This window comes from Alligator mississippiensis, chromosome 2 (genome assembly GCF_030867095.1).
Source record: "Alligator mississippiensis isolate rAllMis1 chromosome 2, rAllMis1, whole genome shotgun sequence".
NCBI classification, from domain to species: Eukaryota; Metazoa; Chordata; order Crocodylia; family Alligatoridae; genus Alligator; species Alligator mississippiensis.
This window is the reverse complement of record NC_081825.1, coordinates 31887948-31911757: the sequence shown is the minus strand read 5'-3', so window position 1 is coordinate 31911757 and position 23810 is coordinate 31887948. Positions and strand designations below refer to the sequence as shown.

General features: G+C 43.7%; 1 long non-coding RNA gene across 1 annotated transcript; it reads right to left on the bottom strand.

Annotated features, from left to right (window-relative positions):
• Positions 1 to 16490: 16490 nt before the first annotated feature.
• LOC132248309 (uncharacterized) lies at positions 16491 to 21755 on the bottom strand. Its single transcript, XR_009459477.1, has 2 exons — positions 21524 to 21755; positions 16491 to 18831 (listed from the first exon to the last, which is right to left on the bottom strand). It is a non-coding gene; the product is annotated as an uncharacterized LOC132248309 (long non-coding RNA).
• Between the last annotated feature and the right edge of the window lie 2055 nt (positions 21756 to 23810).

Here is a 23810-nt window from a genome sequence, read left to right as displayed (position 1 = left end):
AGAGGGGACAAGGCTGAACTCCTCAACGAGTTCTTTGCCTCAGTGTTCCTAAGCAAGGGGCACGACAAGTCTCTCACTGGGGTTGTAGAGAGGCAGCAGCAAGGCGCCAGACTTCCATGCGTAGATCCTGAGGTGGTGCAGAGTCATTTGGAAGAACTGGATGCCTTTAAGTCGGCAGGCCCGGATGGGCTCCATCCCAGGGTGCTGAAGGCACTGGCCGACGTCATTGCAGAGCCACTGGCGGGAATATTCGAATGCTCGTGGCGCACGGGCTAAGTCCCGGAGGACTGGAAAAGGGCTAACGTGGTCCCCATTTTCAAAAAGGGGAGGAAGGAGGACCGGGGCAACTATAGGCCGGTCAGTCTCACCTCCATCCTTGGTAAAGTATTTGAAAAAATTATCAAGGCTCACATTTGTGAGAGCCCGGCAGGACAAATTATGCTGAGGGGAAACCAGCATGGGTTTGTGGCGGGCAGATCGTGCCTGACCAACCTAGTCTCTTTCTATGACCAGGTTACGAAACGCCTGGACACAGGAGGAGGGGTGGATGTCGTATACCTGGACTTCAGGAAGGCCTTCGATACGGTATCCCACCCCATACTGGTGAACAAATTAAGAGGCTGTGATGTGGATGACTGCACAGTCCGGTGGGTGGCAAATTGGCTAGAGGGTCGCACCCAAAGAGTCGTGGTAGATGGGTCAGTCTCGACCTGGAAGGGTGTGGGCAGTGGGGTCCCGCAGGTTTCGGTCCTTGGACCGATACTCTTTAATGTCTTCATCAGCGACTTGGACAAGGGAGTCAAATGTACTCTGTCCAAGTTTGCAGATGACACAAAGCTATGGGGAGATGTGGACACGCCGGAGGGCAGGGAACAGCTGCAGGTAGACCTGGATAGGCTGGACAAGTGGGCAGAAAACAACAGGATGCAGTTCAACAAGGAGAAATGCAAAGTGCTGCGCCTAGGGAGGAAAAATGTCCAGCACACCTACAGCCTAGGGAATGACCTGCTGGGTGGCACGGAGGTGGAAAGGGATCTTGGAGTCCTAGTGGACTTCAGGATGAACATGAGCCGGCAGTGTGACGAAGCCATCAGAAAAGCCAATGGCACTTTATCGTGCATCAGCAGATGCATGACAAATAGGTCCAGGGAGGTGATACTTCCCCTCTATAGGGCGTTGGTCAGACCGCAGTTGGAGTACTGCGTGCAATTCTGGGCGCCACACTTCAAGAAGGATGCGGATAACCTGGAGAGGGTACAGCGAAGGGCAACTCGTATGGTCAAGGGCCTGCAGACCAAGCCCTACGAGGAGAGACTAGAGAAACTGGACCTTTTCAGCCTCCGCAAGAGAAGGTTGAGAGGCGACCTTGTGGCTGCCTATAAGTTCATCACGGGGGCACAGAAGGGAATTGGTGAGGATTTATTCACCAAAGCGCCCCCGGGGGTTACAAGAAACAATGGCCACAAGCTAGCAGAAAGCAGATTTAGACTGGACATTAGGAAGAACTTCTTCACAGTTCGAGTGGCCAAGGTCTGGAACGGGCTCCCAAGGGAGGTGGTGCTCTCCCCTACCCTGGGGGTCTTCAAGAGGAGGTTAGACGAGTATCTAGCTGGGGTCATTTAGACCCAGCACTCTTTCCTGCTTATGCAGGGGGTCGGACTTGATGATCTATTGAGGTCCCTTCCGACCCTAACATCTATGAATCTATGAATCTATGAAAGAGGTCTATAGCCATAACCAAACACAAGTGCGTGGCTGCAGACTGCTTCAAAAATTTGGTGACAGGGCAAAAATCAAAATCCTTGTTGCATGAGGGTTCAGATGAAGATGTTTCAAAATAGAACAGCTTCTGTAATTTCTGTCTGCCTGCCTGCCAGCCTCTAACTGTTTTCAGAATGAGAGGGGGGAAAGGGAGCAGAGGAAATTCAGTCTGCAGTTTTTTCAGCTCCTGCTGGAGAGTGGGGAGGGTGGATTGGAGCTCCACCGAGGTGAGGGGGCTCCAATTAACCAACCCTACTGTCCAGTGCCAGCTGGGGAACCCCAAGAATGACGTCCCTCTGCTCCCTTTCCACCCTCCTATTCTGAAAACAGGGACAGGCTGGGACAGAGGAGGGGCCCTTGCTAGGGGAAACCTGCTGCAGGCTTGCAACCTTCCCCCCTGGAACCAACAGTGAATTTCTCTTTGGTCCTGGGGATCATTGTAACTCTATACACTTCCTGCAAAGTTACAGTTGGGAGCTACACTTCTGTCTGCACCCACAATCTACTTACTACATGTACTGATTATTCCCCCTAAATACTCTTCCATATTACTTCCATAAACTTTCCAAGGCCTACCTTTAAGCAATTTCATTATTTAAGCAATCTTATCATAGGAGATAATTAGATTGATCTGATACCATCATTCTTTGCTAAAAACAGTTTGTTTTTTGACCCTAACCTTGTCAGTGGTCAGGGTCTCTAATTTAAACTCTTTGTCCTCACCTTCCACACCCAGCCAGAACTTATTCCTGGTTCTGTTTCTGCTCTGGTTCTGCTTACTACCTACAGTCAAGCTTTTCAGGACCTTAATGCTTTAAATTATGATCAGATTCTTCTTGGACGCACACACTTAGTTTGTTGTACTTCATAAATGAAGGGTAGGGCTGTGCAAAACAGCACCATTTCATTTCAAATTCTGCTTTGCCGTTTCCATAGGACAGTGTTTCATTTTGAGTTTCGTTTGGTTTCAAAAGCACTGTTCTGCTTCATTTTGTTGCCAATAGCCTATAATGGGGAAGCGCAAAGCTGCCTGTAACTTTGTCATTTTTGGCAGCTTTCAATGAAACCAGCAGGGATGGTAGCCCCTTCTGTGGGCATGAAGTCTGCCAAGTTTTAAGGAGATAAGTGCTGGGGTTTCTGGGAAACTGCACCTCAAGCTGCTGGCAAGCAAAACTTGTGACATGGGTTACATTGTGTGTGTGTTAAGGAGCATAGGCAGACAAGGTTCCTTGGGTGAATTTGATATCTTTTATTAGACCAACCCAAATAGTTGGAGAATAGTTATTAAGCAAGCTTTCGAGTTCAAAAACCCTTCATCAGGCTAAGGAAGTTTCACCAGTTGGTGTGTGCTCTTCCTGGATCGAATGAAAAGTAAAGAAGCCAGGGGCTGGGCTGGGGAGTCAGTTGCCAGGCAGATTATAATGTATCAAAAATCCAATGTCTATGTTTAGTCCATGATCTCTAGTATCCAGGAGGTTAAGGAGCAGGACATTTTAGTGTTTCCCAATGAGGCCTCCTCTTCCCCTCCTCTTCCCCTCAGTCAGATCCACCACTTTAATTAGCAACAGGCAATACTAATAATAACTTAGTGAGCAGCACAGTAGCATCAGCAGCATCTCAGGCAGCCAAACTCTCACAGAGCCTTTCTTTCCTTTCCTGCAGGAGCTTCTTCTTCACTGTGTTTGTTAAGGCATGCCCTCACTGTGTGACTGTGTGTGTATGTTAAGGTGCACCCTCACCAGCACTGGGGCTTCTACACAACATGGTAGCGTGCCCTAATGAGGCCTCCTCCTCCCCTACAGCCTCAGTTTGGTCCACCACTTTAATTAACAACAGGTAATACTAATAATAACTTAGTGGGCAGAACAGTAGCATCAGCAGCATCTCAAACTGATGACAGAGCCTTTCTTTCCTCTCCTGAAGGAGCTTCTTCTCTAGCATCTGCCAGAGAGCTCTTCTTGCCAGCCCCAGCCCTGGAGCTTAGATGTGCCCAGGGCCCTGTGTCCTTCCAGTCAGGTGCTAGGGGTGTTGATCTAAGGACATGGTACTGGCAGAGAAGGTCCTTTGGGTCAATCAAATCTGGTATCTTTTAGAAGACCAAAAGAATAGTTACAGAAATATATCTTAGCAAGATTTTAGGTTGAAACTCCCTTCATCAGGTTGAGGAATCCCCTGCAGTTGGCGTTTGTGCTGTTCCCAGATGGAAGGAATAGTAAAGAAGCCAGAGGCTGGCCTGGCATGCAATGAAGGCAAGAAAGCCAGTCAGTGTAAATGGAAATAGAGGTGTCAGAGGGTGAGGGACAGGCTGGGGTTGAGGGATGTAGCAGTGCAAGTAATGGTGGAAAGGTACCTGGGGAGTTAGATGTCCAGCAGGTTGTAGTGTGTCAGAATTACAATGTCTATATTGAGTCCATGAGTTTCTGTACCTAGGAGGCTGATGAACTGCAGATCATAAGCTTGTCTGTGAAATCATGATCACTTGCCTGCATGTCATAGCAGTAGTTCCAACTCTCACCTGCCATGTCTTAATGTTTAATGTTTAATGATCTAGATCAGGAGGTAGTAATTATACCCCCCATTAGACAAAGTTATCTCGAAAGCTTCTCTTTCTTGTGTCCTGGGCGAAACACCTAGTAATCTACAGGGCTGACATCTCTTAATCTCAAAGGGCCCTTGCTAACAGGTCAGGAACTTACTAGTGGTGCTTGGCAGGAGCACAAACGCCTTCTGTCCTGTGTGTAAATCCCTCATCTGTGCATCCTTGTCATAATACTCTTTTTGTTCCTGCTGTGCTTGATGGAGGTGGTCTTGAGGGACCTCTCTGGCCCTCTGTAACCTTTGTTTCAGCTCTCTTACTTATTCCGAGTCTTGTGGGCCTATAGGTTCTTCTCCCTCCCAACCCTCCTGTACCATATCTAAGAGTCCTTTAGGTTGATGTCCATATACCAGTTCAAACGTGGCAAACTCCAAGGAAGATTGTGTGGCCTTTCTCACTGCAAACAACAGAGGAGGTACTAATAGATCCCACTTGCAGGGTTCCTTTTGGGCACACTGGTGTAAAATATTCTTAAGGGTGTCATTAAACTTCTACACTAAACTTCTTCTATACTGTGTACAGGACCTCCACCTGATGCAGGAGGTACACAGTCCCTCTAGGGGGAATGCCTTACTGGATCTGGTATTGGCAACGGGGGATGATATGGTAGGGGACCTACAGATCGGTGGCCATCTGGGGGACAGTGATCACCTATTAATAGAATTCTTCATAAGACATCGAGTGGGTAAGGTAACTAGTAGGGGGAAAGTGCTAGACTTTAGGAAAGCTGATTTCAATGAACTCAGGCGACTAGTCAAGGACACACTGCAGAGTAGGAGTTTTGAAGAGATGAGAGCCCAGGAAGGGTGGCTGTGCCTTAAGGGAATGATCCTTTGGGAACAGAAGGAGACAATCCCAATGCAAGGAAAAAGAGGGAAAGGGGCCAGGAGGCTTCCTTGGCTGACCAGAGAAATCCAGGGTAGCCTACAGGCCAAAAGGGGGGCACATTAAAAGTGGAAAAAGGGAGAGATTACCAAAGAGGAGTATACCTCCTCTGCTCACGCTTGGAGGGAGGCAGTTAGATGGGCTAAAGCTACCATGGAGCTGAGGATGGCTTCCCAAGTAAAAGATAACAAAAAATTGTTTTTTAGATATATAGGGAGTAAAAGGAAGGCCCAGGGTGGAATAGGACCCCTACTAAATGGGCAGAAGCAATTGGTGACGGACAGGGGGGGGACAAGGCTGAACTCCTCAACGAGTTCTTTGCCTCAGTGTTCCTAAGTGAGGAGCAAGACAAGTCTCTCACTGGGATTGTAGAGAGGCAGCAGCAAAGCACCAGACTACCATGCGTAGATCCTGAGATGGTGCAGAGTCACTTGGAGGAACTGGATGCCTTTAAGTTGGCAGGCCCGGATGAGCTCCATCCGAGGGTACTGAAGGCACTGGCCGACATCATTGCACAGCCACTGGTGGGAATATTTGAATGCTCGTGGCGCACGGGCCAAGTCCCGGAGGACTGGAAAAGGTCCAATGTGGTCCCCATTTTCTAGAAGGGGAGGAAGGACGACGCAGGCAACTATAGGCCGGTCAGTCTCACCTCCATCCTTGGCAAAGTCTTTGAAAAAATTATCAAGGCTCACATTTGCGAGAGCCCAGCAGGCTTAATTATGCTGAGGGGAAACCAGCACGGGTTCGTAGCAGGTAGATCATGCCTGACTAATCTAGTCTCTTTTTATGACCATGTTACAAAATGCCTGGACGCAGGAGTAGGGGTTGATGTCGTATACTTAGACTTCAGGAAGGCCTTTGATACGGTATCCCACCCCATACTGGTGAACAAGTTAAGAGGCTGTGACTTGGATGACTACACAGTCCGGTGGGTGGCGAATTGGCTAGGGGGCCGCACCCAGAGAGTCGTGGTGGATGGGTTGGTTTCGACCTGGAAGGGTGTGGGCAGTGGGGTCCTGCAGTGCTCGGTCCTTGGACCGATACTCTTCAATGTCTTCATCAGTGACTTGGACGAGGGAGTGAAGTGTACTCTGTCCAAGTTTGCGGATGACACAAAACTGTGGGTAGTAGTGGACACGCTGGAGGGCAGGGAACAGCTACAAGCAGACCTGGATAGATTGGACAAGTGGGCAGAAAACAACAGAATGCAGTTCAACAAGGAGAAATGCAAAGTGCTGCACCTAGGGAGGAAAAATGTCCAGCATACCTACTGCCTGGGAAATGACCTCCTTGGTGGCACGGAAGCAGAAAGGGATCTTGGAGTCCTAGTGGACTCCAAGATGAACATGAGTCGGCAGTGTGACGAAGCCATCAGAAAAGCCAATGGCACTTTATCGTGCATCAGCAGATGCATGACGTAGATCCAAAGAGGTGATACTTCCACTCTATCGGGCGCTGGTCAGACCGCAGATGGAGTACTGCGTGCAATTCTGGGTGCTGCACTTCAAGAGGGATGAGGATAACCTGGAGAGCGTCCAGAGAAGGGCCACTCATATGGTTAAGGGCCTGCAGACCAAGCCCTACGAGGAGAGACTAGAGAACCTGGACCTTCTCAGCCTCTACAAGAGAAGGTTGAGAGGTGACCTTGTGGCTGCCTATAAGTTCATCACAGGGGCACTGAAGGGAATTGGTGAGGTTTTATTCACCAAGGCACCCCCGGGGGTCACAAGAAATAATGGCCACAAGCTAGCAGAGAGCAGATTTAGATTGGACATTAGGAAGAACTTCTTCACAGCTAGAGTGGCCAAGGTCTGCAACGGGCTCCCAAGGGAGGTGGTACTCTCCCCTACCTTGGGGGTCTTCAAGAGGAGGTTGGATATGCATCTAGCTGGGGTCATCTAGACCTAGCACTCTTTCCTGCCTATGCAGGGGGTCGGACTCGATGATCTATTGAGGTCCCTTCCGACCCTAACATCTATGAATCTATGAATCTATGAATCTAACCCATTCATCTAGGGGTGGTATACTGTCGTACGCAGGTGATGGATTTTAAGTACTCTGCAAAGGCTTCATATGACATGTGACATAAAACTAGTCCCCTGGTTGGTAATTATCTCTTTGGGAATGACCACCCTCAATATCCACTTCAATAATTCCTCTCCTACCCAATGCCCAGTAACAGAGCATAATGGTATTGCATCTGGGAACCGAATTGCATAATCACTTAGGACTAGTATAAACTGGTGTCCCACTGAACTCTTCAGTAGTTGCCCTACTATGTCTAATGCTATCTGCACAAAAGGGTCTGACACTACCAGCATAGACTGTAGTGGGGCCTGTGAGGGTTTTCTTAGACTGACTCATTGGCAATTTGTGCAAGCTTGACAAAAGTCCTCAACTTGCTCATACAGATGTGGCCAGAAACACCATTTGGACAACCGGGCCTCAGTTTTTGCTCTCCCCATCTGTCCTTCCAGTGGGTTCACATGTGTCAGTCTCAATAATGGGGCCCTGTAGGGTTGAGGGATCAAGAGCTAGGGTATTTCTTGCCCTTCTTGCTGACCTGCCGTAATTCTATAAAGTAGGCCCTTTCTCAGTTCGAACCAGGGCAACTTATGACACTGCTCGGGGCAGATTACCTGTTCATTGTTCTTGGCCAGCTCTGTCTGAATAATGGCTCAGAATGCGTCTTCCCCAGCTTGTGCCTCTAAAAAATCCATGTTGCTGGATAAACTCTCCAGGTCAAAACTCTCTAGATCTGCAGCATTCTCTGATTTTTCTCCTACAAGACCTAACTAGTTTTCTCCCTGGGTTGTCACCATATCTAACACATGGTAAATTTCTTCCCAGTCACAGCCCTATACCATCTGGTAAGGTAGATCTTCCACTAGGCTGACTGGCATCTCCTGGGCCACTTGGAGTATTTCCACTTGATACTTCTTTCGGGGATCTGTGGAGAGTTGTTTGTGCATACATATCATCTTGACTGCCTTTGCATCCGATGCCCAGCTGGGAGGAGCTAGATCTGCCTGAATTCAGTGTCCGGTCACAACTGGTATGGATGAGGGCTTGTATTTTCTTTTCCTCAACATTTGCCCAAATCATGGGTTTCTCTTTTTTCTCTTCCCAGTTGCTTTTTCCTAGACTACAATCCATCATCTCTACAGAGCCATTATCCTTTGGGTCATTCCAGTACATCTGTGCTTCAAAATGCATATCTCCTGATAGAGGTCCTGATAGAGGCATGCTGGTACACTCCCTTACCATATGTCCCAGCTTGCCAAAATGAAAACACACTAAGTTGCCTCCATGTGCCTGACAAGTTTCATATGTTTCTTTGCATTCAAGTTCTCATTGACTGGTATTTCAAGGCTTTTTAGCAAAACAGTAGCAAAGGTGGGAATAGGATTTAGGAATTGTGACTCAGTCCCTTTTCTTATCTGTTACCCCTGGGGTCCAGTGTATTAGCCTCTGCGCCATCTCTAGATGTAGGTATTGGTGCAGGAGCAAATTAAAGATTCATTTTCCCCAGCAATACTCACCTTTATATTTCTTTTGCTTTTCCTGGTGTGTTTCTGTTCTGTTTAGACTAAGCTTGTCAGGGAAGGTAGCAACTATATTTTGAATCTCATACAATATCTAGCATATTGTATCTAGCATATTGTCACCAATTAACCAGGGCTATAATGCTGATGCACAATAAATGATAATGTTACTTGTTCAAATGCTAAATCTGCCTATTTATTCATCAGCACAAAATAGTAAACTATGTGTAAAGACGTTAGTCAAAACAGAGGAATTATGGTTTCTATTTGTAAGAACAAATGTCTTTGGGCAACTGTTTCAAGAGAGCACTGCAGATTCACTTTATTCTCTGTTGCTGATGGTATGAGAAATTAGTGAGCTAAGGTTTTACTGGTAGGCTATTTTACTATCTTGTGTCTGATGAGTAAGTGGAGAACTTGCTACAGTTGCCAAGCAACTATCTTCAGGATGATGGTGGTTATGGTGTACAGTATTGTAACAGGAGTATGTCTTACAGCTAAGGTCAACACAGTGATGGGTAACATTTATTAGTGTGTGCTTTGATTGCAGAGCTAGCAGGCCAGTTGTTTTATGCTACAAATCTACCTCTTTTTTGGCCATAGGAAACCTTCTGAACTAACTGACAGAAAACTCCATTTGCCTTGTTCTCACTAAAGTGGAAACATTGATGATTTGTTTTTAAAAGCCAACATAAATAAATAAAAAAGGCAAGCCCCTCTCTTCCCCACCCCCCTGGATCATGTCTGTGGTAAGGGACTCCTTTGTGAAAATCTTCCTGCCCACTAGTTTTATATATTCAAAGTGTACTTTAACCATGGTTTGGCTTTTGCCCAGACCTGCTGTCAGGCTTTCAGTTTTCAGATTAATATTGGTGCCTACCCAGTGCTGCTCTAATGTACACTTTTTTTTTGGCATTTGGTGAGTATGAACAAGGAGCAAGTGGGTGGGGATTAGTACAGGCAAGCCCTAGGTGTTTAGAATCTTGGAGATTAACAGTTAAGGGAAAGGAGGCAAAAATTCAGCCATTTATCATATATTTCAAATAAATGAATGCATGCAAAATATCCTGGAACGTATTCCTTCTCCATTACTGAGGGCAGCACTAAAACATCATATTGCTTTCTTAAATGACACATGTAGGGGGAAGGAGGAGGACAGGGCAGTACCTAGAAGACATTTGGACTTTCCAAGATTCTATTCCATAAAATTTAGCATTTTTCCCTTTCCTTCTGGTTTCACTTTCCTAATCTGCACATGTGCGCCTCCATTTTCTTCAAATAAAAGAATTATTTGCACTAAAAGGCTGTCTTTCAAACTGCACATTCAAACTAGATGCACTGAAATTCTGAGTGGCCCAGAAAATGTTTCTACAATGCCTCTGAGCATTTCAAAGGATCTCTATATTCCTTTATGTATCTGAACTCAAATTTTTTTTGGAGCAGTCTGTGTTAGTATGTTAACAAACAGCAGGAGGTTTCTTGTTTTGGGGGGGTTTTTTTCTCCCATCTGAATTCAGTTTGAAGATGTAAAGTTTATTTAAAATGACCCCAAACATACAGACTATAAATCTATAGTACTGCTAGGACAAAGGCAATAGTATAACCTTTACCATCAAAGTGAAATTGAAACTGTCAGCTAGGAATATCTACTTTAATACTGTAGGAAATTTCATTTTATTTAAATATGATTTAACCTTCAAACAGTACCATTAATGCAGAAGTGGAATCAGTGATGCAAATTCTTATATAATTTTAATACAATGACTTCAGTTTATACTTGTCCAATGGCTTGGAGCCCAATTCCAAATATGTCCTCCTGAAACAACAGGTGTAGCTCACGCATCTCACATGTGAGGTGAGTTTTAATACTTTCTTTACAATTACCCTCTTTGGTAATCTTTAAAGAATCCATTCAAGCTCACTAGGGAGAGTCTACCTGTTACATAAACTTGAAAGTCTATAAGACTTCAGAGAATGTTAACTTTAATCTATGGTCTGTACAAAGATCTAGATGCTAGAAGTCTTTAAATCCTGTCCATGCCACTAATACATTTTATGACCTTGGGAAAGTCACCTGCCCACTCTGCTTAGTTCTTTATTTGGATTCTGAAATTCATAAAATGATCATATCTCATAGGGAAGTTCTCAGGGTAAATTATTTCAAGGCTACTTTTATCATTATTATTTATTTAAAGTATTTTAGCAAAATCAGTAAACCCCAGGTGAGAAACAATATACCAGTATACCACATTTGGGAAGAAAATTTCTTTCCCAAAGCCCTTACAGTTAAAATATTCAGGAAACCCAAGGAGGTGAATAGATTCACACCAGATCAAAACATAGGAAATAAGTAGAGACATTTTTTCCAAGTCTAGGGCCCTATCTATTGAATCAAGCTGCCTTCTATACATTCATTTGGCATTTTAAAGTTGAAAAAATAGTGTAAATAATAGGTATTAATAGGGCTATATGAGAGGTTTGTTAGACAAAATAGAATCAAAAGTTTAACTGAATGAAAATTTCAGTCCTTTTAGTTAACGCTAACTAATTGAGTTGCTTATCCACTCATCTCACAGATGTGGCATCATCATTTAAAGCTTTGGCATGTCACTGGACCCAGAACGAAACCCTGGAATGTACCCTGTGGCCTGATCCAAATCCTACTGAAACCAGCGGGAGCCATTTGATTAGCTTCAATGTGTGCTGGCTTAGGCTTCTGTACCCGTGCAGCCCAGTGGGCACACTTTGACTGATGCAGCTCTTGTGCGAGGCGGCAATGAAGTTGTTAATAACATTGTAAAATGTGGACTGATAGCATGCACTTTTATTCCTTTGGCTAAGGGGTCCTCCAAAGTTTACAAGCTGGCAGCAGATCATCTGGCAGACAGGATTTTGGCAGGAGCCTGATTGTGTCCATTAGGCAGGCCTAAGAAAGGCAACAGTGTCACTCAGCTGGCACAAAATGAAAGGTTTTATAAACACAAGAATCTGCAACGTTGCTGAACCTCGAGATAATGCTACATTGTTGCCTTTTATTAATGAATTAATTATTACATTGCTTTCAATGACCCCAAATGTAGGGAGTGATGACACACGCCTTAATGAATTTTCAATCTAAGGTCTTGATCCAGCAAACACCTATGCATTTAACATTATATTCATATGTTGTCCCATCGCCTTTAAGAAGACTATTCATATGTATAAATAAATTACATGAGTGTTTGGAAGGCAGACAAAACATGAGGGGATAAAATAGATACAAAGTGGTCCAAAGTCAGTGGCAAAGCTGAGACTAGCAACTGGATCTTCCCTGACTCCTCAGCCAATATCCTATTCCCTGAATCATACCGTTTCCTCAGGACAATGGGATTCAGTGTGAAAGCATAGAAGGCCAAGTATAAGGTGGCAGAGGGGCTGAAGTGGTGCTCAAAACTATCAGTAAAATAAGATGGAAAGGGTCACCTGCTCAAATACTTTCCTGAAATGGGACTTCCACGATTGCTATTGGTGCTGTAGTTGTTTTTGAACTGGAGTGAAGTGTGATGGCACACATATTCAGGAGTAAAGCAGTGCTCTGTGCCTCTGGTACTTGTCTTAAAAAGTCTGGCCTTTATTGGCTTTTTAGGGAATTGTATCTTTAAGGGGGCCTCACTACAGCGAGCGGGAATTGGTTGCATTGTGCAGAGAGTAAGATCAAGATACTAAGTAAAGAGGCTCTGGCCAGACTCCTAGGTCCTGTGTGATTACTGAACATCACAGGGTGGATATAGAACCTTTTCCATTTTAATGCCTGACCCTAAAACAGCCTTCCCAAATTCCCCTATATTTAAAACTCTGATTTAACGCGGTTTTAGAATAATATCTAAATAAATATCTAAATAAGATCTAAATATATAAAAACATGACTGTTCCCCAATGTTTTCTATCCCTGAGATTGTAAATGGAAAGAAAAGAAGAAAGAAAGCAACTGTATGCCTGTAGGCTGCTGAAAGATGTGAACCCTGCCCCCCTCCCCCAGCAATTTACTGGGAGAGAAAGCACTTTAGTGTGACCTGGCTCTGCAACATCTGCATAGATTACACATTTCAGCGGTGCTTTTTGGCACTTTTATCTAAAAGAATCATAAAAAATTAGGGCTGAAAGGGACCTCAGGGGGTCATCTAATCCAACCCCCTGCTCAAAACAGTACCATTGCCAACTAGATCATCCCAGCCAAAGCTTTATCTAGCCAGGTCTCAAAAACTTCAAGGATGGAGATGCCACCACCTCTCTGGGTTACTTGTTCTAGTGTTTTTCTACCCTGCTAGTAAGAAAATTCTTCCTAATATCTAATCTAAACTTCCCTTGCTGCAACTTGAAACCATTGCTACTTGTTCTGTCAGCTGCCACCACTGAGAACAGTCTAGCTCCATCCTCTTTCTAACCCCTCTTCACCTAGTTGAAGGCTGCTGTTAAATTCCCACTCAGTCTTCTTTCTCTAGACTAAATAAGGCCAATTTTTCCTCATAAGTCATGTCTCCCAGTCCCCTCACCATTTTGTTGCACTCTGCTGGACTGTCTCCAAATTGTCCACATCCTTTCTGTAGTGGGGACCCAAAACTGAACACAGTACTCCAGATGTGGCCTCACCAGTGCTGAATAAAGGGGAAGAATCACTTCCTTTGACCTACTGGCAACACACCTACCAGTGCAGCCCAATATGCCATTAGCCTTCAGGACAACAAGGGCACACTGCTGGCTCATATTCAACTTATTGTCCACTGTAACCCCCAGGTCCTTTTCTGCAAAGCTGCTGCCCAGTCAGTCAGCCCCCAGCCTGTACTGGTGCATGGAATTGTTCTATCCTAAATGCAGGTCTTTGTACTTGTCCTTGTTGAACCTCATGAGATTTATTTTGGGTCAATCCTCCATTTTGTCTAGGTCACTCTGAATCTTAGCCATACCCTCCAGCATATTTACTACACATCCCAGCTTGGCATCATCTGCAATCTTGCTGAGGATGCACTCTATGCCATCTTCCAGGTCATTGATAAAGACATTGAACAAAACTGAACCCAGAACCAACCCCTGGGGCACTCCACTTGATACCAGCTGCCAACTAGACATCAAACCATTGATTATTACCCTTTGTCCCTGATGCTCCAGACAGTTTTCTATCCACCTTACAGTCCATTCATCCAGCCCATACTTCCTTAGCTTGCCTGCAAAAATGGTGTGGGAGACTGTATCAAACACCTTGCTAAAATCAAGGTATATCTCAGCCACTATATCAATCAGGTATTAGATAAAAGTGCCAAAAAAGCCCCAATAAAGCACCCAATCTATACAGATGTTGGGTGAACCAGGTCCAACTAACGCATTGCCTATTCTGGGTATGCACTGGGCTCAGCTCATGGACACACCAAGCTTAAAGTAAAGCCCTGTTTTTTGAGGGGGGGGGGGGTGTTTATGGCTTTAAGCAGCCATAGTGTTTAACTCTGTGAAGTGTTTTTAGGCACATAGTATGTGTTTTGTCTATATTAGGAATTTTAACAAAAATATTTAAGCAGGATCAACACATTTTATCTTTGCCAGTGGTAGCACCATTAGGATCCTGTGTAACTATTTTGACTGGTTGAAAACTTCTTTATGGCTGTTAATTGATGGGAAATTGAACAACTAAATTCTTCACAAAAAAAGTGTTTTCTTTCCATAGAAAGAATGTAAAAATAGAAATAATTTGGTTAGCTGATGCTGGGAAATAGAATATGCTTTACCCACTCTCTTCCCTCTGCTCTGCACTCCATGGCTCAGTATAGGGTGAGAAACCTCTCATGGCAAAGCTCCCTTTGCATGAGTCCACACGTATTTGGAGGGAAGGACTCATGATTTTGCCCTACCCCTAAGAATCTGTAACATATTTTTAAGAACCTGTAAGACATGCCCCTGTAACACATTTTTAAGAAGGGAATCTTGGTGCAACAAGGAAGATGAGGGTCCCTCAACCTGTAGACTAGAGCATCAAGTAAAGATCTTGAAAGTCACCCAAGTGCTTGCACTAATGTAATTGAATCTATAGTAGCACAGCTGTGAATTCTTTCCTAAAATTCTCTGCTGTGAAAAGTCCATAGATGCGCTAAAACTACTACCTCAGGCCTTAGCACTACCTGATTTGGGGGCTTCAAAACTCAAGCCTAAAATCAGATCTGGGTTTTGATTCAAAACTGAGATGCACATTTTTCCAGCTTGAAGCAATTTTCAGTTTAAAATCACTCTAGAGAAGATTAATTTTAATATATTAAACAGGTTGCATTTCATTATGGATAGGATGACTAAAGCCAGACAGATAAGAAAAAAGAGATGTCTTGAACAATAGAAAGTTAGCATAATTATCACCTATAGCACAAAATTACCTCAATTATTTATATTTTGATTCATGCAGAATTTATGTATTCTTAAGATTATGATTGTTTTCTTTATTTTTAGCTTTTGGGGGGATTTAAGACGCAGCATTTAGCTTAGATTCAGTTTGAAGAGCAATAGCAAATGTTTATCCTTTCTATTTTTTTACTGTAATTAACTATATTTCTACCTTTAAAAATATTCTAAGTATCAAATCACTGCTAGTAGTTCGCGAATGTGTAAGCTAAAAAGAATTTTAAAAAATTGTCTGCAAAGATCACGCAATACATTTTGGAAGGTACAAATGAGAGAATGTTTGTTTACCAGTACAAAAATATTGTGCTGTGGAAAAGAAAAGTGACTTGTCTTAAATTTAAGATTAAGTTTATCCCCTTACCTTGAGCCTTTAATCTATAGAAAAGCCTGGGGATTTATGAGTGTTAACAGACCTGAATTTTTTATTTCTCTTTCTTTCCTTTTATTTGTTCATTTTCCATCAGTGTGTCCCCTAAGAACTTGAGTACAATGATTGAAAGGAAAGATACAATGATTTATTTGATATAACTCTATTCCACCACACAGGCAGCATTGCAGTTAAAAACCAAGGTGATTGCTAATGACTTGAATGAAAGGAAAATTCTGAAAATCAGTGACATTGAGTTGGCAACTGTCTGCTGTGCCCAGGCTAGCACAAGAGGTTTAAATTAATACCTATAAAATTGTACAGCTATGCTAATTTACAACTCAGTAGTACTGAGGAGTGTTTCCTATTACAAATGGTAAAGACATTAAGTATCAATGTTTCACATCTGTATATTTAAAATATATATATTCAGCTTTTGATATCTCCAACACATTCAGGGTTCATTTGGAAATAGACAAATGGCCTCAGATCTAATTCTCCTATCGAGTCCTTTGGCATTAAACAGGAATTACCCAGTTTAAAATCAATGACGTTAACCTGGCAGAGACCTGGTAGGGCATGCAGCCCACCACTGCTGCAAGGGGAGGTGACTGTTTGGGTATCCAGCAGCTATAGTGTTGATGCAGCAAGAGATTCCCATAGCAAGCAACAATGTGAAATCCTTAATTTGGTGTCAAAAAAGGAGCTGTGAGGTCAGGCAAGAGGGTTAATCTGCTGGCTGCTGACCGCACTGGCAGCTACCTCCAAACCAGCAGCATCTCCTACAAGGTGGCGATGAGAGGGGGAGTTGACTTACTTAGTGTTCATGGCTCATACCCTGGTCACCCACCGCTAGTTACCCTACTGGAAACTGGAGTGAACCAACAGTTAACAGAGTTGGATGAAAACTTACTCATCAAGAACAAACGCCATATGATTGATTTATTAAAAACAAGTTAGTAGCTGGTGCGTATATGGGTATCATTATCAGCTATTCCTCAATATGAGGATGATGTCTGCGGGGGTGGGCAGCTTACTGGTGAGTTTTAAGGTGGCTGAGGAATCCAATCCATGCTTTGCAAGTTTTTCCACAGATATGACAAGTAGTACCTTGGGGAGGGAGAGGGTGCACAATTTTCTACACTTTCCTTCCACCTCTATTGTTTACTGTCTCCTGAGCAAGACAGTTCTCTTTGAAGTGGGCTGTAGCTTAATGTATGGTACAGCGCCATTGAGATGTGTTACCAGCCAGCACTTCCCAATTTGCAGAGTTGATGTCACCCTTCTTAAGGTATGCTTTCAGGGTGTCCTTGTAGCACTTCCTCTGTCTTCCGTGGGTCCTCTCACCATAACTAAGTTGAGAGAAGAAGACTTGCATCAGGAGGTCAGTGCCAGCCACCCACACACGCTGGCCAAACCAGTGGAGTTGATGTTTCATGATCTTTGCCTCAGTGCTGGTTATGTTAGTTAAAGAGAGGATGCTAGCATTGGTGCAGTGGTCTTCCCATCTAATGCAAAGGATCTTCCTGAAGCAAAAGTAATGGAATCATTTCAGGTGCTTAAGATGACTTTGATATGCCACTCACGTCTCACACTCATAGAGGAGTATGGGGAAAATCACTGCATTCTAGACTAGGATCTTAGTTTCCTTCTACAGATCTTAATCAGCAAAGACATGGTGAAGCAGCTTTCTGAAGGATATGTTGTCATGGCAAACCCTAAATTGGATTTCTACATCTAGACTGACTGACTGACTGGGAATGGTGACTGCCAAGGTATGGGAAATGCTTCATGGTTTCCAGGGGCTCTCCACCAATAGTAATTTATTGAGCGAGGGGAGAAGCTTGTGCTGAGGCCAGCTGATAAAGCACCTTGGTCTTCCCCATGTTTAGAGAAAGTCCCAGGCTATGATAGGCACCTGAGAAAAGGTGTACTACAGATTGGTCTCACTGTGTTCAAGTATAACACAGTCATCAGTGTACTGAAGGTTGGTGATACCAGACTTGATAACTTTTGTTTCACTGCGAAGGTCCCACAGGTTGAAAAGCTGACTGTCCATTCAATATTTAACTCCAGTCCCAGGAGGAAGGCAGTCAAAATCACATGAAGATGGAAAAAAGGGCTGGGGCAATAATGCAGCCCTGCTTGACACCAATATGAATAGTAAATACATCTGTCTCTGATCCATTGCAAAGGACTATGGTGGTCATCCCATCATGGAGTAGCCTGAGGACACTGATGAACTTCAGTGGACAATGAAATCTAACCAGTACCTTCCATAAGGCTTCACAATAGATGGAGTCAAAGGCCTTGGTTAGGTCAATGAATGCTATAAATATCTCTTGGTGTTACTCTCTACACTTCTCCTGAATCTGTTGTGCAACAAAAATCATGTTGGTGATACCCTGAAATGGTTTAAAGCCACAGTGGGATTCTGGGAGGACATCTTTGGCAAGGGGGAGGAGGTAATTAAGAAGGATGCGAGTAAGAATCTTCCCAGCAATGGGGAGCAGGTCAATGCTTCGGCAGTTCCCACACACCGACTTGTCCTTTTTCTTGAAGATGGGCAAAACATTGGCATTCTTTAAGTCAGGTGGAATTTCCTCATTAACCCATATTTTCATGAGAAGCTGGCGAAATGTTCACATTAGTGCTGTTCCACCAGGCTTTGAAGACCTCTGCACGGATACCATCTGGACCTGGTGCCTTATTGTTCTCGGTCTAAGTAATGGCTCGCCAGCCTTCCTTGAAGGATGGGGGATCAGCAAGAAGTTCTATTCCTGGGTGTTGAGGGATGGACTTGGAAGGAAGATTCACTGTTGAGTAGTCTTGAAGTGTTCCTTCCAGTGTTGCATTGTCCATGAGAAGACTGGAGCTGTCTTGGGATTGCAAGGGGGTTGGGCCATTGGAATATGGCCCATGGATAGCTTTTCTTGCTTGAAAGGAGCTTCTCATGTCATGTTGGTCAGTGAAAATTTGGATCTCCAAGGCCTTTGATTGCCATGCTGGTTCTTGATGTCCTGTAGCCTTCTCTGAAATAGAGGTTTGAGCCACTGGTAAGCCTCTTGTTTTTGCTGGTTGGAGGGTTCATTTTGCCAGCTGCAGAATACGGCTCTCTTCTGATGGATAAATGCTAGGATTTCCTCATTATTCTCATCAAACTGGTCTTGGTGATGGTAAGTACAGTATCCAACGGATTTAGCACGTGCATTGTCAATAATATTCTTAAGTTCCTTAATGAGCTTACAGGGAAAGACCTGTAATAATGAACATATAACAAAAATATATTTGCTTAAAACACACTGTAAAATATAAATTAGTGAAAAAGAATGATAAAGTATGCATCAGAGGAGAAAGACTAATGAAGAAGCACATGCTAAATTTAAAAGCTGCCTTAGAGTGTTTCTTTTCTGTTTCCTGTAACATATTTCCTGCTAAACCCCAACATCCATTCCCACTATCTTCCGTAACATCTGCTGATTTAGGCTGTGATGATCAATTGTAGGCTTCCTGAACTCAAATCTCATCTATCTGTGCAGTTGCAGCCTTCAGTTTGTTTTCTTATAATGACAATCCAATAGGTAGATGGGCAAACACCTTTGTGTATTATACAGAAGCAACCTAGTAATTGAATAGCTCAAAAGAATTTAGCAAGGAAAAGGATTGATTTAAATATCTAATAAAAATAAAAGAATCATGAGATGCAGCAGAAGATAAAAAAGAAAACAAGGAAGAAACAGAAATTCCATTTCCCTTAAAATACTGATTTTACTGTATTTGATTTTGTGACCTGTGGAAGAACAGGAAGTTTAACTGTGGCTCTAGCATCTGAGACTTGCATTTGAAAACACTATGTGGGATGAACATAAAGTGAGGGATTTAAACTCAAACAGAATACATTAAACATTATTATTCAAAAAAGATGTGGTTAAACCACAGTAAAAAGTTTAAATAAGCATGTAAAGAGAACCAGAAAGAAAGACATAATATATGCCAGATCAAACCATCATAAACTATAAGAAGTTCTCTGTTATAACAACAGTGATGTTGCTCTTGTAATTCTCTTTGGCATAGAAAAGGATAATTACATTTTCAACTTTTAACTTTTGCCATTCATTTCTGTACTGTGACCTCAATAGTCTGTTTGATCACCAGCCAGTTAGAAATACAAAGAGAAAAGCAGTGAGGAGTGACACAGCAGAAAACAAATAGCATGAGTCATTTTTTTTTTTAGTTTCCCTTATGTTCTTTATATAATTCTGATAACAGCTGAGCTAAAGTTAATGTACAGGAGTAAAAGTGTCTGCTGAAGCTGTGTCAGTAGATTCATTTCCTTCTTTACACCTGCAGTTCTGCAGAATTTATCCAAGGTCTCTTGGAACACTTTGAAAATTATGGGAAAAGTGTCAGGATTATATGACTCACACAAGGACCATATAGGGACATGGCATCATATATAAATGCTGACATTTAATTTTGTTTTTCTCATTAGTAAACACAAAGACAGGGACTAACAAATTTGAAAATTCAGTTACTTTCCCCCCTTAGGCCAATATCAAATATTTACAATATTAAGTATAGTGAGCAACTAGAGCACTGTGAAATCTCCTGCTGATTTGTCTGAAGTGCCTTTTACCCAGATTGTTAAGGGCAAGTGCCTACTTCTTCCCCCTGAGGGGTGCCCAGACTTTCAAAAGCAGAAGAAAAAACATAGTAAGATTAGTTTCTGGGCTTCGCTGCAGGAGACATTACTTGTATGTGATTGTTCGTTTTCATTATTCATGGGCCAACAGCAAAGTACTAAGACAAAAGAACGTGACAAGGCAAGGAAACACCAGGGAAGGTGTCCAAGTTCTACTCAATAAAATATTTTTTAATAACTGATCAAAATCTAATTTCCTGAAAGAGGAAATACCAAGCATCAACTTATTTGTGTGAATTTCTACTATCATGTGCAATCTGTATAAGAAAAACAATGGGAGATGGATTGCTTTCTCATGAAGATCACATGAAAGAGTGCAGCTTTTTCTTTTCAAGGATACTGTTGGAGACTAAGTACCATAGATATATTAAAACTCACTTTGATTACACATACGGCTCTAAAAATCTCCCAAATTGTCAACTCCTGTGATCTTTATTAACTGTGATATAACTGTAGACAATTCCCAGCTTTGTTAATAATTTAGACCTAGAACTTCAAAGATACTTAGGCACCTAACTCCTCACGTGTTTTAGGGTTGAATACTAAATATCATTGAATATCTTGGCCTTATTTTCTAGCCATGAAAATACAATATATAACAATATTTTTAAAATAATTTATTAAAATTAAATTATGTTTTATAGATGCTTCAAAACACACTGAAATTATCAGATAACAAAGATACTTCAGGGCCATATCCAAAAGAGGACTTAAATATGTAAAATCAAATGTAGAAGGAATTCAGGCAATTAAGCCAAAAGTTGCAGTCCTGAAAACTCCTGTTTAGATTCCCTTTCATTTTCTGGGAAAGGGGGCAGCATTAATGGCGATGTCTCACCATAATGGTATTTAAAAACTGTAAGTGCCTTAGGCTACAAACACATATCACATTTGTCCCAGGCGAAAAAAAACAGGTTTTATTTTATCCCTGAACAAAATCCAGTCATTCAGATGTCCATGTCTGTTTGCCAGGAAAAAATCCTAAAAGGGTTCATGGGAAAAGAAATACTAATAAGTTATCCTGGCACATGGTAAAGTGCTTCTGAAGGGTTGTCCCTGGATTTCATTATCAAATCAATGGCAGAAAAGTGGTAGTGCATTCAGCCACTCACTAAACCCTGATTAGAAGAGCAAGGTATGTACACACCAATCTTGGAATATTTCTGTTTCAGGATAAACACAGGCACAACATGTCCAGGGATAACATGCAATGTCTGTTCCTAGCCTTACTTAAAGGTTTCAGTTACCTATGCTGCTGATGCTGCACGTGCCCAGAAAAGCCTCAGTCTTGAGAGGGTTGAGTAGGTGGCAGCTAGTCTCGTGCCAAAGTTGAATTGAGATCCAGAAACTAGCTGTTCCTCTACCTATCTCCCCTGAGGGGCTTAATCTGGTAAATATTCTCAGAGCACACCTTTTGGATCAAGCAACATGTAAAATACAGTGCCTGCCACCACTTTTTTCCAGCCAGGGAATCTTGAATTCTTTTCTGCATGTGGGACTCACTGATCCTACAGGCAATTTTCCAAGGGAACAGAATTGTGTGTGTTTTGGGGGTGGGACAGTATTTCTAATCTGGTTAGTGATCAGCAGCTTTTGATTGGCTGACATAGCTACCTATGCAAATGGGGGGGAAGGTTAGGCAAATTTTCCTTTGCCTCAGGTGATACAGTAACTAGGAATAGCTCTGTGTTGTACACTCAGGCAGCTTCAAGGAGAGTTGGGGGGGGGGGGAGAGAGAGAGAGAGAGAGAGAGAGAGAGAGAGAGAGAGAGAGAGAGATTAAATGCCTGTAGAGGTTCCTCTACTGTTCCACAAAAAAAAAAACTTGTTGTTAGTTGTTCTCTTTCATGTATACCTGTGTTTACTGATGCCAGTAATCACTACAGAGAACAGGTTGTCCAGCCATGTTTTGAGCACAAGAGTTATCCACACTGTTTTAAAAAAAAGGTGATGTTGGTCTTTACTTTCCTGAGACAGTTCTAGGTTGTAAATCTTAAGTAAATGAAGTTCTGTAAACTCTGGAGAGGGGTTAGATTTAAGACACGCCTTTGTTTTCAATATTTCCCTATTGGATAGCTGTAAGTACCTTCCAATTGAGACTGTTTCCCCACTCAGCATTCCAGTTGTTTTGGAGCCCATGCAAACTGAACTGCAGGGTTCCATTTGTAAACCAAATGATGCAGGTATGTCTACACCACTTCCACGGTACTCCTGAGAGCACTGCTAAGAGGCATGCCCTGACCAAGTGTCAAACTTGATATGAGGCAGTGAAGCTTCCCTGAGAACCCCACTGCTGCCTTCAAGCAGCTGAAACTTCACATCAGAGACAAAGATCTTGATAGAGGTGGTAAGAGCACTATAAGGTGGCTTTCTGTCCTATGACTAGGTGTGGTCAGGCACCTTTGGTGCCTACCATTTTAAGAGGCTTAAGGGGGGCTGAAGAGCTGCATATAGATTGCATAGAGTAGGGTCTGTGCAGGTGGTCCTGAAGGGCTATGCAGGGGCTGCATAAAGTAGGGTCTGTGAGAGGAGCCAGAAGGACTATGTATAGGCTGGCCTCAGTGGTTTGATAAAGCGAGCCCCAGTGAGGGGGCATGAGTTGAGGCCCTATTAAGAGGTCATGAGTTGAGGCCCCAGTGATGGGGGGGCATGGGCCAAAGTAAGTCTTCAGACACCTGAGCCTAAGTTTGGGCCAGAGGGTGAATACGGCCCAGAAATGGGGCCAGGGGAGTTGGGAGTAATTTAGATGTCATCTGCGAGGCATGGGACACAGTAAAGGAGGGGCCGGAGCTGTGTATTATGCCCTTCTCATTGGGCATTAAATGGGCAGGCTCGCACCTTAGAAACAACTTATTAATCACATTGTGCCCGCCTCCGTTCAACTAAGCGCTCCCGCGCAGCCTTCACCTGAACTATGGATCACGTCTGTCCCGGGCTCGCGGGTGGACCCCACAGGCTACCCCTGCCAACGTCAGGGGGACCCCCTTACTCACCTGCCACTACTTTGTTGCTTCAGTGGAGGGGTTCCCCCTTGGGGCAGCCTCCCAGACCGTCGCGCCTTCTGGCGGGCACTCACAGGACTCCGACCTCCCCTACACCCTGGCCACTCGCCACCTTGGGCTGCCCATCTTCGGGCCCCTTTGGTGTCCTCGGCTCCTCCCCAACTTCTGCCTATGGCTTGCCAGCTGCGCGTCTGTGTCTTCAGGCCTGGTGTAAGGTCCACGAAGTCCCACTGCCTAGTCCCTCTAATAGGGCTCCCTATCACCCTATACTGAACACCCTGTGACGTGATGTGCCTGACCACCACCGTGATAACTAAGGCCTTTAAACTACTGGGCCGAGAGGCCCAAAAGGGTGCCTCTGGCCCCTGGGCCGCGTGGATTGCCCCGGGCTTCGGTTCCACCATGCTAGCAGCTCACCCCACTGGGGTGTTAAGTCCCCGCCTCTTCCTGAGGCCACTATGGGCCACGGAGCTCCACTGTCTAACCCCACTACGGGTCTTCGGCCGCCCTCCTGTGCAGCCCGATGGGGCCCC